Raw genomic sequence first — 17,983 nt, 5'->3', positions numbered from 1 at the left:
AAAACACCGAATTTCCTGCATCGCACGAAACAGCCACTTGAAAATAATGAAAAAATAAACGTTCCAAAGAAAGGCTTTGATGAGGCAAGCTCTTGTCAGTCATGTAGATCTGTAGGTCACCAATGGATGGAGAATGCTTAAATCAGAACAGTAACTGGTCAGTATCAGGCACTCAGACAGAATGGGTTAATGGATCCACATCCGAACTCATATCTCCCAGCCTACGAATCTGAAGGGTGCACAGCTGTTCTAGCAAATTCTCCATAAATTGGACATCGAGATCAGCCCAAAATTCTGATCAAAAACACTCAGTCATTCAAATTTAAACATCCTTCAGGATCCGCAACTCATTCTCGGTCCCATACTGCAAGTTCTATGAATCCCGCTCCCTCTAACTTCCTGCGGGGTCGATGTTTCATCCTACCTTTGCACCATTCTCCAGGTTCTGGAGCACTTCCTACCTCCGTGACATGGCTCGCACTCTACAACTCTTCCTTCAACTGCAATGTTCCCCAGAAGGGCACTGGAGAATGGTGGACGTTACAGAGATCCGGAAGGATATCAGGCCAGGAGGGATTTGCAGATATTAGGAATATTATTGTGGCAAAAAGAGGCTTCAATAATTTTGACGTTTCATGATAATAAAGGTGGTCACAGTGCTCAGGAGGACTGTTGGGACTTGACGAGGTTTCACAGTTTACGAGTGTTGCAGGGATTGGAGAAAGCTACCAAGATAGGCACGGTTTAAGATTGAAGGATTCCACAGAAAACCTGCACAGGTTTATAAGCAGACTTCTTGACAGTCTGGAGAAACAGAAGGACCTGGGTGTCCCCTTCCGTCGATCCCTCAAAGTTGCCACTCAAGTTGATAGCCTTTTTCAGAAGGGGTATGGTGTGTTGGCTTTCTTTAGCAGGGTGATTAACTTTAAGGGCCACGAGGTTATGCTACAGCTCGACAGAGCCCTGGTTGAACACAACTTGGCATATTGTGTTCAGTTCTGGTTGCCTCACTATCAGAAAAATGTGGAAGTTATAGTGAGAGTGCAGACGAAATTTATCAGGATGCTGCGTGCACTGGAATAAATGTCTCGTGAAGAAAGGTTCAGCGACATCGTGCTTTTCTCATTGCAATGAAGAAGAATGAGAGGTGACTGCTTGGAGTTGTACAAGATGATAAGAGGCATAGATAGAGTGGCTTGCCACAGACATTTCTCATTGCGAAAATGGCTACAACGATGGGGCATAAATTGAAGATGACTGGAGGATGGTTCAAGGGAGATCACATAATTAAGTTCGTTGCAAAGAGAGCAGTGGATGCGTGGAATGCACTGCCAACAATGGTAGTAAAGTCAAAAGCATTAGGGACATTCAAAAAATTCTTGGATAGGCACGTGGGTGATAATAAACTGTAGGGCATTTAGTTTAGTTTATACTTAGAGGAGGATAAAAGGTCAGCACAACATTGATGGTCAAAGGGACTGTACTGTGCTGTACTGTTCTATGTTCTAAATAGGGTGGGTTACAATGTCAGGAAGAGTTTTCAGAAAGCTGGAGAGGGTGGGATCCGAAGGAATATACATAAATAGGCAGTTTTCTGAGGCGTGTCGAGGTTTACAGAGATACCAATAGTTTGATCTGCAGCAGACTACCCAGACTGGTAATGTTGTGGCGAACGGATATGGTTTCACAGGGAGGGAGGACCATAAAGCCACAGAAACTTACAGAAATGTGGAGAGTTGTATGACCTGCAGGAGTTCATGGAGATGGGGAGGTGGGAGAGACATGGATCAGTTAACAGGAATAAGATGTTGGTCGGGTGGGACATTTTAAACAGAAAGTAGTGTTGTTGGTGAGTGAAGCATATTAAGGCTTCATTCCTTACTTCGTTCCTTCCTATCTCACTTTTTCAATTCTTCCTCGCTTCCTCCCTTTGTTCTTCCCTTGCTTTTTTGATTCTTCCTTTCTTCCTTCTTCCCTTCCTCCATTTGTCGATGCATCCTGGCCTCCTCCCTCCATTTTTCGGTCCGTCTTACCTTCGTTCCTTCATTCCTTAATTCATTCCTTCCTGACTCCCCATTTTGACCCTTCATCCCCTCCTTTATTCCTTCCTCCTTTTATGATACTTCATTTTTTCTTCCATCCCTTCTTTCTTTCTTTCCTTCGTTCCTTCCTGCCTTCCGCCCTCCCGTTTTTGATTCTTCCTTTCTTCCTTCCTTTCTAACTCTCTTTTCCAATTCTCCATTCCATTCTTCCTTCGTTCGTGCCCCACTCTTTTCGATATTTCCTTCCTCACTCCCCCTTCTCTGATTCTTCCTCCCTTCCTCCGTCATTTTTTTCGACTATTACTTCCTTCTCCACTACTATTTGCCTTCCTTCCTTCTTTCTTCCCCTCCTTTCTAATTTGCTTTTTTCGATCCTTACTTCCTTCCCCCACACCTTTATCCACCGTTCCTTCTCTCTTCCCTTCCTTGTTCGATCCTTCTTTCCTTCGTCCTTTGCTTTTTCGATCCGTCCTCCCTTCGCATCCTTCCTGCTTTCCTCCCTCCATTTTTGATCCTTCCTTCCTTCATTTCTTCCTTCCTTCTTTCCTTCGTTCGTTCCTTCCTCACTCGCTTTTTCAATCCTTCCTTCGTTCCTCCCTTTATTCCTTACTTCTTTCCTTCGTCTCTCCCTTTTCAATCCTTCCTTCCTTCCTCCATCCCCTTTTCGCTCCTTCCTTGCTTCCTTCCTTCCTCCCTTCCCTTTTTCAGTAATCACTTCCTTATTTGTTTCCTTAACTCCTTTCTTCCTCCTCCTCCCATTTTGCATTCTTCCTTCCTTTCTGCCTTCCTTCCTTCCTCCCTCCCTTTTTTGACAATTCTTTCCTTTTCCCTCCCTCCGTTTTTGATTCTTCCTTCCTTCATTTCTTCCTTCCTTCGTTCCTTCGTTCCTCCCTTCCACACTCGCTTTTAATCCTTACTTCGTTCCTTCCTTCATTCCTTACTTCGTTCCTTCATCTCTCCCTTTTTCAATCCTTCCTTCCTTCGTCCCTCCATTTTTGGATCCTTCCGTCCTTGCTTCCTCCCTCTATCACTTTCTCGATCCTTCCCTCCATCCTACCTATCTTTCCAATCCTTACTTTCTTCCTTCATTCTTCCCTTTCTCCATGCTTTTATCAAAGCTTATTTCCTTACTTCCTTCCTTAAGTCCATCCTTCTGCCCTCCCTTTTCAGTTGTTCCCGCCTTACTTCTTTTTCCCTCCCTTTTCAATCCTTCCTTCCTATCTCCTCCTTTTTTAATCCATCCTTCCTTCCTTCTTTGCTTACTTCGTTCCTTTCTTCCTTCCTTCATTCTTTACTTCATTCCTTCCTCTGCTCTCTCCCTTTCAAGCCTTCCTTACTCTTTCCTTCCCTTTACCATCCGTCCTTCCTCCTTCCCTCCCTTTTTCGATCCTTACTTCCTTCTCCAATTCCATTTTCCTTCATCCCTCCCTTTATCGATTATTCCTTCCTCCCTCAATTTTTCGTGCCATCCTTCCTTCGTTCCTTTCTTCCTTCCTCCCGCTTAACCTTTTTCGATGCTTCCATCCTTCCTTCCTTGCTTCTATATTTTTGGAAAGGTTTCTTCCTTCCTTCGTTACTTCCTTCCTCCCTCCCATTTACCATCCTTCTTTCCTTATTTCATTCCTTCATTCCTTCCTTCCTTCCTACCTTCCTTCCTCCAAGCCTTTTTGATTCTCCCTTCCTTCATTTCGCCATCCCACTTTGGATTCTTCCTTCCAACTTTCGTTCCTGCCTTCCTTACATTCTGCCTGCCTATTTTGATACATCCTACCTTCCTACCTCCCTCCCACTGATTTTCGATCCATCCTTCCTTCCTTCCTCCCAGATCCCCTTTTCTGATTCACCATTCCTTCCTTCATTTTGTCGATCCTTTCATCCTTCTTTCGCTCCTCTGACACTTTTTAAAACTTTTTCCTTCCTTACTCCTGACCTTTCCCATTACTTGCTTCCTCCCACTCTCTGTACATTTTTGATCCTTCCTCACTTCCTTCCAACCTCCCTTTTCGATATTTTATACCATCTGTCATTACGTTATTTTTTCCGTTTCCCCACACTATTCGATCATACCTTCCGCGCTCCCTCCCTAATTTTTCCAATCTTTAGTTCCTTCGCTACTAACTCTTTCCATTACTCCTTCTTTGTTCCCTCCCTTGGTCGATCCTTTGTTCCTTCATTCCGCCCTCTCTTTTTTAATCCATCCCTCATTCCTTCCTTCTCACCTTCCATTCTCATTATGCTTTCGATCCTTCCTTCCTTACGTACTTTCTTCCTTCCTGGCTATCTAACTTTTTCAAGCCATCCTTCGCTCCTTCCTTAATTCCTTACTTGGTTCCTTCCTCGCTCCCTTTTACGATCCTTCCTTTCTTCATTCATTCCTTCCTTTCTCCTTTTCAAAACTTCCTTACTCCTTTCCTCCCTTTCTGATCATTCCTTCATCCCGCCCTTTTTTGATCCTTGCTTCCTTCCCCACTGCCATTTTCTTTCCTCCCTACTTTCTTCCCTCCCTTTTTCGATTCTTCCTTCCTTCCATCCTCCATTTTTCTATCCGTCCTTCCTTCAATCCTTTCATCCTTCCTCCCTCATTCCATTTTTGGATAGTTCCATCCTTACTTCCTTGAGCCTACTTTTTTTAGATTCTTCCTTCGTTCCTTCGTTACTTCCTTCCTCCCTCCCATTTTCGGTCCTCCCTTCCTTCCTCCCTTCCATCTTTCATTCTTTCTTTCCTCCCTGCATATTTTGATTCTTCCACCCTTCATTCCTCTACCCCATTTTGGATTCTTCCTTCCATCTTTCCTTCCTGTCTTCCTGCCTTCTTCTTTCCTCCCTGCCTATTGTGATAAGTCTTTTCTTCCTTCCTCCCAACCTTTTTAAATACGTCATTCATTCCATCCTTCCTTCCTCCCTGATTACCTTTGCTGATTCTCCGTTCATTCCTTCCTTCCTTCATTTCTTCCTTTCTCCTAAACTTTTCCGTTACAACCTACCTCCCTCCCTTTTCGATCTTTCCTAGTTTCCAACCTCACTTTTTCGATACTTCATTGCATCCTTCATTCCATTTTTGCCGTTCCACCCACACATTTCGACGTTTACTTCCTTCACTACTATCTCTTTCCATTACTCCTTCTAAGTTTCGTTGGTGTTTCCTTTGTCCCAACACGCTTCGATCCATACTTCAGTGCTCCCTCCCTTTTCTGTTCATTCCTTCCTTCCTCTCTCCCTTTTCCGATCTTTTCTTCTTTCGTCACTCTCTCTTTCCATTACTCCTTCTTAGTTCCCTCCCTTGTTTGATCCTTAGTTCCTTCTATCCGCCCTCTTTTTTCGATCTATCCTTATTTTCAACATTCCATTCTCACTCCATTTTAGATCCTTCCTTCCTTCCCTCCCTACTTCCTCTCTCCCTTTTTCAATCCTTTCTTCCTTCCTATTTTCTTCCCGCCCTTGTCGATCCTTCCTGACTTCCTTCTTTTCTTAACCCCAATTTCGATTCTTCCTTCCTTCCTGCCTCCCATTTCAGACTATCATTCCTTACTTCCTTCCTTCCTCCCATCCACCTTTTTGATTCTCACTTCGTTCCCTTCTTCCTTCCTCCTTCCCTTTTATGAAACTTGTTTCCTTCTTCCCTCCCTCCTTTTGATCCTTGCTATTTTCCTTCCTTCCTTTCTGCCATTTTTCTTTGGTTCTCTCTTCCTTCCTTCCTTTCTCCCTCCCTTTTCTACTTCTTCCATCATTCCTCCCATCCTCCTTCCTTTCTTCACCATTCTGTCCTTCCTTTCATCCTCTCTCCCTCTCTTTTACAATCCTTCCTTCCACCCTTCCCCTTTCAGTCCTTCCTACCCTCCTCCTCTATCCTTTTCCATCCTTCCTTCTGTCCAAAGTCCCTTTTTTTCATTTTACCTTCCTCCCTCCTTCCCTTTTTTGTTCCTTACTTAATGCATTCCTTACATCCTCATTTCGTCCCTTAAACGAAACTTCCTTCCTTTCTCCCTCCCTCCCTTTCGCAATTCATTCTTCCTTCCTCCCACCCTTTTTCGATCCTTCTTTCCCTCCTTCCTTCCTTCCATGCTTCCTTTATCTAACAATATTTCGATCCGTCCTTCCTTCCTTTGGAACTCTGATTTTCGATCCTTTCTTCCTTACTTAATTCCTTGTTCCCTTTCCCTTTTTTCGATTGTCCAGTTCTTCCTTCCTCATTTTTGGGATCGTTCTTTCGTTTCTTCCGTCCTCCCTCCCTGCCTCCCTATATCGATTGTGCCTTCCTTCCTTCATTTCTTTCCACCGCATTCTGATCCATCCTTCCTCTTTCCCTCCATTTTCGATTCTTCCTTCCTTCCTTCCAACCTCCCTTTTTTGGTACTTTATTCCATCCTTCATTCCGTTAGTTTTTCCTTTGTCCCAACACGCTTCGATCTATACTTCAGTGCTCTGTCACTTTTCTGGTCATTCCTTCCTTCCTCTCTCCCTTTTACGATCTTTTCTTCTTTCGTCACTCTCACTTTCCATTCCTCCTTCTTTGTTCCCTCCCTTGTTTGATCCATTGTTCCTCCTTCCGCCCTCTCTTTTTCAATCCAACCTTCCTTCCTTCACACCATCCATTCTCTCTCCATTTTCGATCCTTCCTTCCTTACTTACTCCCTTCTGACCTAACTACCTTTTTCAATCCTTTCTTCATTCCTTACTCGCTTCCTTATTCAATCCTTCCTTCTTCCTACTTTCTTCCCTCCCTTGTGGATCCTTCCTTTCTTACTTCTTCCCTTCCCTCTTATTTGATCCTTTCCCTTCCTTTCTGCCTCCCTTTTCGGTCGTTCATTCCTTCCTTCCTTCCTTCCTCCCATTACCCTTTTTGATTCTCCCTTCCCTCCTTTCTTCCTCCCTCCATTTTTGATTTTTCCTTCCGTCCTTCCTTCCTTCAACTCTTTTTTCAATCCTTCCTTGCTTCATCCTCCCTCCCTCCCGTTTAAGAACCATATTTCCTTGCTTACTCCTTCCATTTTTCGATCCTTTCTTCCGCCGTCCCCTTTCCCTGCCTTCCTACCATCCTCCCCCTTCGCTTTTTCATCCTTCCTTCCGTCCTCAGGCCCTTTTCGCTTCTTCCTTCCTTCCTTCCTCCCTCCCTCCCTTTTTCGTTCCTTCCTTCATTCGTTACTTCCATTCTCATACCCTCCATTGAACGAACCTTCCTTTCCCTCCTTCCTTCCTTTCTTCCTTTCTCACACACTTTTTCGATCCTTCCTTCCTTCTTTACTTATTTTGGCCCTCCCATTTTCGATCCTTTCTCCTTACTTCATTCCTTGTTCCCTCCATCTTTTTAGATTCGCCAGTCCTTCCTCCCTCCCTCCTTCACTTTTTGATCATTCCTTACTTCCTTCGATCCTTCTATCCTACCTTTTACGATCCATTATTCCTTCCTTCCTTTCTTCCTTCCAACCTTGTTCCCTCCCTTTATTGATTTGCCTTCCTTCCTTCCTTCCTTTCTACCTCTCCCCTTTTACAAACCTTCTTTCGTCACACCCTCCCTCCCATTTTGCTCATTTCTTCCATCCTTCCTTCCTTTCTTCCTTCCTCTCTCGCTTTTTGTTATTCTTCTTCCTTCCTTCCATCCTTCCTTCGTCCCTCCATCTCATTCTTGTTTGGTTCTTCCTTCCTTCGTACCTCGTTCCCACCCTCGCTTTTTCAGTCCTACTTTCCCTCATAATTCCCTCCCTTTTCTAATCCATCCTTCCTTCCTCCCATCATCCCTCGATTTCTTCACCATTCATCCTCCCTGCCTCCCTTTTTCGATCCTTCCTTCCGCCCTCCCTTTTTCAATCCATCCTACCCTCCTCCCCCTCCCCTTTTCGAGCATTCCATCCATCCTCAGTCCCTTTTTCGATTCTTCCTTCCTCCCTTTCTCCCTTTTTCATTCATTCCTTCATTTGTTCATTCCATCCTCATTCCTTCACTTTTACGAAACTTCCTTCCTTTCTCCTTGCCTTTCTCGATTCATCCTTCATTCCACCCTCCCTTTTTTGATACTTGTTTCCCTCCTTCCTTTTTTCTCTCACCCTTTTTCGATCGTTCCTTGCTTCCTTCTGCTCTTCCAGTTTCGATTCTTCCTCGCTTACTTCATTCATTGTTCCCTCCCTTTATCGATCTTTAATTCCTTCCTTCCTTTCTTCCCTGCCTCCGTCCTTCCTCCCTTCCTTTATCAATTGTGCCTTCCTTCCTTCCTTTCTTACTCTCTGTTCTGATCCTTCCTCCCTCCCTCACTTATCAATCCTTTTTACTTCCTTCCTTCCAACCTCCCTTTTTTGATTTTTTATTCGATCCTTCATTCCATTTTTTTATCCTTACTGCCCACAATTTTCGATCCTTCTTTCCACAGTCCTCCCCTTTTCGATCCTTCATTACTTCCTGCCTTGCAACCTCCCTTTTTATCCATCCTTCATTCCATTCTTTTATCCTTCCACCCCACACTTTTCCAATTCTTCCTTCTTACTTCCCTCCCATTCCCGATCTTTACTCCTTTCTCCACACCTCTTTCCATTATTCCTTCTTTGTTCTCCCCTTCTTCGATCCTTTGTTCCTTCATTCCGCCCTGTCTCTTTCGATTCATCCTTCCTTCTTTCCCACCTTCCATTCTCACTCCGTTTTCGATCCTTCCTTCCTTACGTACTCTTTACCTTCCTACCGAACAACATTTTTCAATCCGTCCTTCCTCCCTCCCTTTTACGAACCTTCTTTCCTTCTTCCTTTCATTTTTGATCCTTCCTTCCTTCCTTCCTTTCCTCCTTCGTCTCTCCCTCACCTTTTCGATTCTTCTTCCTTCCTTCCAGCCTTCCTTTCTCCCACCTCACGTTTGTGTTTCTATCTTCCTTGCTTCCCCCCTTTTTCAATCCTACCTTCCTTCTTAATACCCTTCCTTTTACTTCCTTCCTTCCTCCTATCCTCCCTCTCTTTTTTCACCATTCCATCCTTTCTTCCATCCTCCATCTCTCCCTTTTATCGATCCTTCCTTTCGTCCTCCCCTTTTGATCCTTCCTACCCTCCCCAATTCCATCCCTCCTTTCATCTTCAGGCACTTTTTCGATTCTTCCTTCTCTCCCTAACTTTTTCATTCCTTCCTTCATTCGTTCCTTCCATCCTCATTCATTCCCTTTAACGAACCTTCCTTCCTTTCTCCTCCCTCCCTTTCTCAATTCATCCTTCCTTCCTCCCTCACTTTTTCGGTAGTTCTTCCCATCATTCCTTCCTTCTTCCTTCCTTCCTCCCACCCTTTTTCGATTCATCCTTCCTTACTTACTTCTTCTTTTGTTGCTCCCATTCTAGATCTTTCCTGCATTACTTCATTCTGTGTTCCTCCCTTTTTTCGAATCTCCAGTTCTTCCTCCCTTCCTCCCACCCTCACTTCGACCCTTCTACCCTACCTTTTTAGATCCGTTTATTCTCCCTCACGTTATCGTTTCTCCCTTCCATTCTTCTTTTCTTCATCACCACACGTCTCGATACATCCTTCCTCACTCCTAACATGTTCCCGTGCTTCATTCTTCCCTTCCTTCCATTTTCTCTCCTTACTTCCTTCACCACTAACTTATCCCATCTCACTTCCTTCTTCCCTCGCTTGTTCTATCCTTTCTTCCGCCTTCCCTTTATTCCATCCGTCCATCATTCCTTCGATTCTCCCTTCGTTTTACGATCCTTCCTTCATTCCTGCCTTCTTTTTTCCTTCGTTCCTCCCATGTTTAGTCGATCCTTGGTTCCTTCCTTCACTCATTACTTCGTTCCTTCCTATCTCTCTTTTTAATCCATCCTTCTAACCTTCCTTCTTTATTCTCTCCCTTTTTGATCCTTCCTTCCTCCCTCCCCTTTTTGATCCTTCGTTCCTTCCTTTCTTCATACACCTCGCATTTTCGATCATTCATTGCTTCCTTCCTTGCGCCATATTTTTTTCGAATCTTCCTTCCTTCAGCCGTTCCTTCCTCCCGACATTTTTCGATCCTTTCTTCCTTCCTTCATTCCTGCCTTTTTCGATTACTCCTTCCTCCATCCCTTTTTGGTTTATTCCTTCCAATCTTCATTCCTACCTTCTTTCTTTTCTTCATTCCTTCCTTCCTTCGCCCCTCCGTTTATCCATGCTCCCTTCCTTCCTAACTTCCTTTAGGTTCTCTCTTCCTTCCTAGATTCATTCCTTTCTCACTGCTTATTCCGATACTTACTGACTTCCTCCCTCCCATTTTCGATCCCTCATTCCTTCCCCTGAGTATATTTCTGTTCGTCCTTCCTTTCCTCCTTCCTTCAGTACTTCGTTCCACCGTACCTATTCCGTTACTCCTTCCTTCCTCCCATCTACCTTCACTTTTTCATCCTTCCTTACTTCCTTCCTTCCTCCCGCCCTTCTTCGATCCGTTATTCCTTCCATTCTTCCTTCCACTCTTCCAACCATCCTTCCTCCCTTTCAGATCATTCGTTTCTCCTTCCTTCCTCCCTCCATTTTTCGTTTCTTCCTTCCTTCCTTCCTCCCTCCCTCCTATAAGTGAACTTTCCCGGAGTATTCTGCACCTGATATTCTATATCTGACATTCCACAGAACATTCTCTACTTAACATTCTATAATTGACATACCCCAGAACATTCTGCAGCCAACATTCCAAATCAGACATCGCCCGAAAAGTTCTGTACCCATCATTCTATATTTTACATTTCCCAGAATATTCCGTACCCAACTATCTAAAACTGGCATTCCCGGGAATATTATGTACCCCAGATTATACAACTGACATACCCCGAAACATTCTGCACTCAACATTCTAAATCAGACCTTTCCCAGAAACTTTTGTATTGGCATTCTATAATTGACATAGAACATAGAACATAGAGCAGTACAGCACAGAACAGGCCCTTCAGCCCACGATGTTGTGCCGACCAATGATCCTCATGTAAGGTAAACCCAATGTACGAACCCTCAAATTTCTGTGACCACATGCATGTCCAACATTCTCTTAAACATTCACAATGACCTCTCTTCCACAACTGCTGCTGGCAACGCATTCCATGCGGTCACAACTCTCAGCATAATGAACCCGCCTCTGACATCCCCTCTATACTTGACGCCAAACAACTTAAAACTATGATCCCTCATTTTAACAATTTCTGCCCTTGGGAAAAAGTCTCTGGCTATCAACTCTATCTATGCCTCTCATTATCTTGTACACCTCAATTCGGTCCCCTCTCTGCCTTCTTTATTCGAGTGAAATAGGTCCGAGCTCAGCCAACTTCTCTTCGTAAGATAAGCCCTCCATTCCAGGCAGCATCCTGGTTAACCTCCTCTGAACCCTCTCCAAAGCATCCACATCTTCCAACATACCCCAGAACATTCTGCATCCCACATTCTAAAGCAGACATTGCCTGCAACATTCTGTTAATGTCATTGTATGAATGAGATTGCATGTAATATTGCGTTCTCAACATCCTAGAAGTGACATTTACCGGAGCAAACTCTACCGGGCATCCTATAACTGACATTCCTCAAAACATTCTGCATCTGACATTCTATTACTGGCATTTCCAGAAAATTTCTGTACCTGGCGTTCTATAACCGATATACCCGGTAACATTCTGTACCAAACATTCTATAATTGGCATTCCCCAAAACACTCTGAGCCCAAGATCCAATACCTGAAATTCCTCAGAACATTCTGTACCCGACATTCTGCAACTGATATTTCCCGGTAAATTCGGGACCAACTTTCAATAACTGACATTCGCTGGAAAATTCTGCGCCCGACGTGTTATAACTGACATTCCCTGGAACATTCTGTACCCGGCATTCTATAACTGACATACCCCTGAAAATTTTGGACCTAACGTTCTAAATCCGACTTTGCTCCGACCATTCTGTACCCATCATTCAAAACAGATATTCCCCAGAACATTCAGTAGCCAACTTACCATAACTGGAATTCCCCGAAACATTCTGAACCAGATATTCTATAACTGACTTTCCCAGAACAATTTGTACCTGACATTTTATAACTAACATTCCACAGAAGATTCTGTACCCGACATGTTATAACTGACATTCCCAGTAACATTGTATACCCAACATTCGATAACTGACAGTCCCCAGAAGATTCTATACAGGACATTCTGAAACTGACTTTCACGGGAACATTCTGTGCCAAACATTCTATTTTGGATATTCCCCGGAAAATGCTACACCTCACATTCTACACATGACATTCCTGATACGTTCTGTACCTGACATCATACAGTAGGCATTCCCCAGAGGATTTTTTGCTCAGCATTCTATAATTGACATTCCCCGGAGCATTCTGTACCGATATTCCATAACTGATATTCCCCTGAAAAATCTGAGCTCAACAATCAACAACTCAGATTCCCCAGAACATTTTGTACCCAATACTATGTAACTGACATACTGCGGAACATTATGCACGAAGCATTTTAAATGAGGTATTCCCCAGAATATTCTGTACCCGTCATTCTTAAAGTGACATTCCCCGGAACATTTCATCCCCAAATATCTAAAACTGGCAATCCCTGGAACATTCTGTACCCAACATTCTATAACTGATATTTCCCGGTAAATTCGGTACAAACATTCTATAACTAACATTCCTTAGAAAACTCTGTACCCTCCATTGTATGAGTGACATCCCCAGAGCATTCTACACTCAATGTCTTCAATCAGACAGTCGTCAGAAAACTGTACCACCATTCCATAACTACATACCCTCTGGAACATTCTGTACCCAAAATTCAAAATTCAATTCCCCAAAATTTTCTGTACCAGACATTCTATTAGTGACCTTTCCCGGAGCATTCTGTACCCGGCATCTTAGACCTGACATTCCTCGGAACTTTCTGTGCTCAACATCCAATGTCTGACACACCCCAGAACATCCTGTACACGACATTCAATAACTGACACTCTCTGGAGCATTCTCGACCTAACATCTTATACCTGACATTTTCTCACAGGCATGCACCAGAACAGTTTGTATTCAAAATTCAATAACTGACATACCCCGGAAGACTCTGCACTCAACATTCTAAATCAGACATTGCCCGGAACATTCTGTATGCATTCTATAACTGACCTCCCCAGAACATTCTGTGCCCAACTACAAATAACTGACACTCCCGGGAAAATTCTGCACTCAATATTCTTTCGCTGACATTTGCCAGAAGATTCTGTACCCGACATTTTATAACTGACATTCCCAGGAACATTCTGGAACCAGTTTCGATAACTGACATTCCCCAGAATATTCTGTTCCTCACATTCTGTAACTGACACTCCCAGGAACATTTTGTCCTCGACATCCTATATCTGAAATTCCTGGACGATTCCCTACCATACATCCTATACATGACATTACATGGAGCAATTTGTGCTCAACATTCTATAACTGACATTCCCTTGAATATTCTGTACGGGCTTTCTAGAACTGACATTACCCAGAAAATTCTCAGCTCATCGTTCAATAAATGATATTCCCCGGAAGACTCTGCACAGGACATTCTATAAATGACTTACCGAGGAGCATTCTGCACCCAACGTTTTGTAAGTGACATTCCCCAAACTATTATGCCAATTGACATAGGGACAAGAAAATTAGGCAAGTAAACACGTGGCTAAGGGGTTGGTGTGGGAAAGAGGGATTCCACTTCATGGGGCTTGGCATCAGTTTTGGAACGGGGGGATCTGTACCGTTGGGACGGTCTCCACCTGAACCGATCAGGTACCAATGTTATAGCGAAGGGGATAAATAGGGTGGTAAGTAGGACTTTAAACTTCTGCGTTGGGGGGAAGGGAAAGTGAATGCGACAGGGTGTATGGCGTTAAATGGAAAGACCAGCAGCTGGATAGCATGTGTCCAGGCGGATATAAAATTGAGGCAGACTGGGAATGCAGAAAAAATCAAGGAAAACTTAGGACTTCCAATATCTTTAATGATAAGAAAGTTAAAATTGAGGCACTTTACCTGAATACTCGTAGCATTCATAATAATTCAGATGAACTAATGGCACATATCATAGTGAATGATTATGATGTGGTAGGCATCACAGAGACTTGTTTACAGGGGGGTCAGGACTGGCAGTTAAACCTCCAAGGATTTTCAACTTATTGAAAAGACAGGGAGGTCGGCGGAGGGGGTGCGGTTGCCTTGTTAGTTAAGAACAAAATTAAATCGATGGCCCTGAATGACATAGCGTCGGATGATGTGTAGTCTGTGTGGGTGGAATTGAGGAACCACAAAGGCAAAAAGAAAACATAATTGGATTTGTGTACAGACGTCCTAACTTTTGTCAGGACCAGGGGCGCAACATGTACCGGGAAATAGAGAAGGCCTGTCAGAAAGGCAAGGTCACAGTGATCATGGGGGACTTCAATATGCAGGTGGACTGGGTAAATAAAGTTGCCAGTGGATCCAATGAAAGGGAATTCATGGAAGGCTTACAGGATGGGTTTTTGGAACAGCTTGTCATGGAGCCCACAAGGGAGCAGGGTATTCTGGACCTAGTGCTTTGCAATGAACCAGGCTTTATAAAAGATCTTAAAGTAAGGGAACTCTTAGGAAGCAGCGATCATAATATGGTAGAGTTCAGTCTGGAGTTTGAATGAGTGAAGGCAAAATCGGATGTAATGGTGTTAGTTAAATAAAGGTAATTATTAGGGCATGAGAGATGAACTGACAAAAATAGACTGGAAGCAGAGACTAGCGGGGAAGACAGTAGAGCGAAAATGGCAAGAGTTTGTGGGTATAATTGAGGACAATGTACAGAGGTTCATCCCCAAGAAAAGAAAGATTATGCAGGGAGGAATTAGACAGCCATGGCTGACAAAGGAAGTCAGGAAATGTATTAAAGAAAAAGAGAGATCCTATAATGTGGACAAGTGCAGTGGGAAATCAGAAGATTGGGAAGGCTACAAAAACAAATAGAGGATAACAAAGAGAGTAATAAGAAAGTAAAGGATCAAATATGAAAGTAGGCTAGCCAGTAATATTAGAAATGATAGTAAAAGTATCTTTCAATACATCTGAAACAAACGACAGGCAAAAGTAGACATTGGGCCACTTCAAACCGATGCTGGATGCATAGTGATGGGAGATAAGGAAATAGCAGGAGAACTTAGCAAGTACTTTGCGTCAGTTTTCACAGTGGAAGACATGAGTAATACTCAACAGTTAAAGGGAGTCAGGGGGTTGAGTTGAGTATGGTTGCCATTACAAAAGAGATAGTGCTAGAAAAGTTAAAAAGTCTTAAAATTGATAAATCTCCTGGCCCCGATGGGATACATCCTAGAGTTCAGCGAGGTGGCTGAGGAAATTGCGGAGGCATTGGTTGAGATCTTTCAAGAGTCACTGGAGTCAGGGAAAGTCCCAGATGATTTTAAGATCGCTGTTGTAACCCCATTGTTCAAGAAAGGATCAAGACAAAAGACAGAAAATTATAGGCCAATAGCCTAACCTAGGTTGTTGGTGAAATTCTAGAATCCATCATTAAGGGTGAGGTTTCTAAATTATTAGAAGAGCAGAGTCTGATTAGAACAAGTCAACATGGATTTAGTTAGGGGAGGTCATGCCTGACAAACCGGTTGGTATTCTTTGAAGAGCAGACAAGTAGGTTAGACCAGGGAAACCCAGTGGATGTGGTCTATCTAGACTTCCAAAAGGCCTTTGATAAGGTGCCACACGGGAGGCTGCTGAGCAAGGGGAGGGCCCATGGTGTTCGAGGTGAGCCACTGGGATGGATTGAGGATTGGCCGTCTGACACAAGGCAGAGAGTTGGAATAAATGGTTCCTTGTTGGAATGGCAGCCGGTGACGAGCGGTGTCCCACAGGGTTCAGTGTTGGGTCCACAGCTTTGCGCATTATATATTCATGATCTGGATGAAGGGACTGGGGACATTCCAGCGAATTTTGCAGATGATACGAAGGTTTTTGGACAGGCAGGTTGTACTGAGGAAGTGAGGAGGCTATAGAAGGATCTGTACAGTTTGGGAGAGTGGTCCAGGAAATGGCTGATGGAATTCAACGTGAACAAATGCGAGGTCTTGCACTTAGAAAGCATAGACTACTTTCTAAACGGTGAGAAAATTCGTAAAGCAAAAGTACAAAGGCATCTGGGAATGCTAGTCGAGGGTTCTCTAAAGGTCAACATGCAGGTTGAGTCCGTGATTAAGAAAGCGAATGCAATGTTGTCACTTATCTCAAGAGGGTTGGAATATTTGTCATTCCCCAGAACACTCTTTTACCCAACATTTACAACTGACATACTCCAGAACATTCTGAACGCAACATTCTAAATCAGACATTCCCTGGAACATTCTGAACCCGATATTTTCCAATTGACATATCCCAGAACATTTTGTATCCAAAATTTTATAACTGACATAACTCGGAAGATTCTGCACTCAACATTTTAAATCAGACATTGCCCGGAACATTCTGTAAACGTCATTCTATAACTTACCTCCCCGGAACATTCTGTACTCAACTATCTAAAACTGGCACTCCCCGGAATATTCTGCACCTGATATTCTTTCTCTGACATTTCCCAGAATATTCTGTACCCAACATTTTATAATGACTTCCCCGGGAGCATTCTGTAGCCGTCATTCCATAACTGACATTCCCCAGAATATTCTGTTATCCGCATTCTATAACTGACATTCCCTGGAACATTTTGTACCCGATTTCCTATTCCTGATATTCCCAGAACATTCCCTATCAGGCATCCTTTATCTGACATTAACCACATTCTATGGTCAACATTCTATAACTGACATTCCTTTGAACATTCTGTATGGACTTCCTATAAATGACATTCCCTAGAAAATTCTCTGTTCATCATTTAACAACTGATATTGGCCGGGAAATTCTTGACACGACATTCTATAAATGATTTACCCAGGAGCATTCTGCACTCAACGTTTTGTAAGTGACATACCCCAAAACATTATGCACCTGCCATTCTAAATCAGGCATTCCCCGTAACATTTTGGACCCGTCATTCTATAACTGATATTCCATGGAACATTCACTACCCAACATTCTATAACTGTCATACCATGGAATATTCTGAACCGAACATTCAAAATCAGACATTCCCCAAAACATCCTGCCCGCGTCATTTCAAAACAGACATTGCCCATAATATTTTGTACCCTACATTCTATAGGTGACATTTCCCGGAGCATTCTTTAGTTGACATCCCATACCTGACATTCCTCGCAACATTCTGTATTCGGCATTTTATAACTGATATTTTCCAGAACATTATGTCCTCGAATTTCTATAACTGGCAATCCCCACACCATTCTGTACCCGATATTCTATGACTGACATTTCCCAGAACATTCTGAACCAGACATTTTATAACTAATATTCCTGGAACATTCTGTACCCATCATTTTATAACTGACGTTCCCCGGACCCTTCAAGTACCCAGCATTCGATAATTGACAGTCCCCAGATCATTCTATACCCGACATTCCAAACCTAACATTCCCGGAAGCATTCTGTACCTGTCATTCTATAACTGACATTCCACAGAAAATTCTGTTCTGCACATTCTAGAACTGACATTCTCCTGACATTCTGTACCCAACATCCAATACCTGACATTCCCCGGAGCAATCTGTGCTCAATATTCTATAACTGACATTCCCTTTAACATTCTGTACCGACGTTATATAACTGACATTCCACGGGACATTCTCTGCTCATTACTCAACAATGACAATCCCCAGAACATTCTGCACACGACATTCTATAAATGACTTACCCAGGATCTTTCGGTACCCAACATTCTGTAAGTGACATACCCGGAATATTAAGCATCTGACATTCTAAATCAGGCTTTCCCTGTAACATTTTGCACCTGTCATTCTATAACAGATATTCCCTGGAACATTCTCTATCCAACATTCTATA

The sequence above is a fragment of the Chiloscyllium punctatum genome, chromosome 46 (assembly GCF_047496795.1).
Source record: "Chiloscyllium punctatum isolate Juve2018m chromosome 46, sChiPun1.3, whole genome shotgun sequence".
In the NCBI taxonomy this organism is placed as follows: Eukaryota; Metazoa; Chordata; class Chondrichthyes; order Orectolobiformes; family Hemiscylliidae; genus Chiloscyllium; species Chiloscyllium punctatum.
This window is presented reverse-complemented; position numbering follows the sequence as displayed.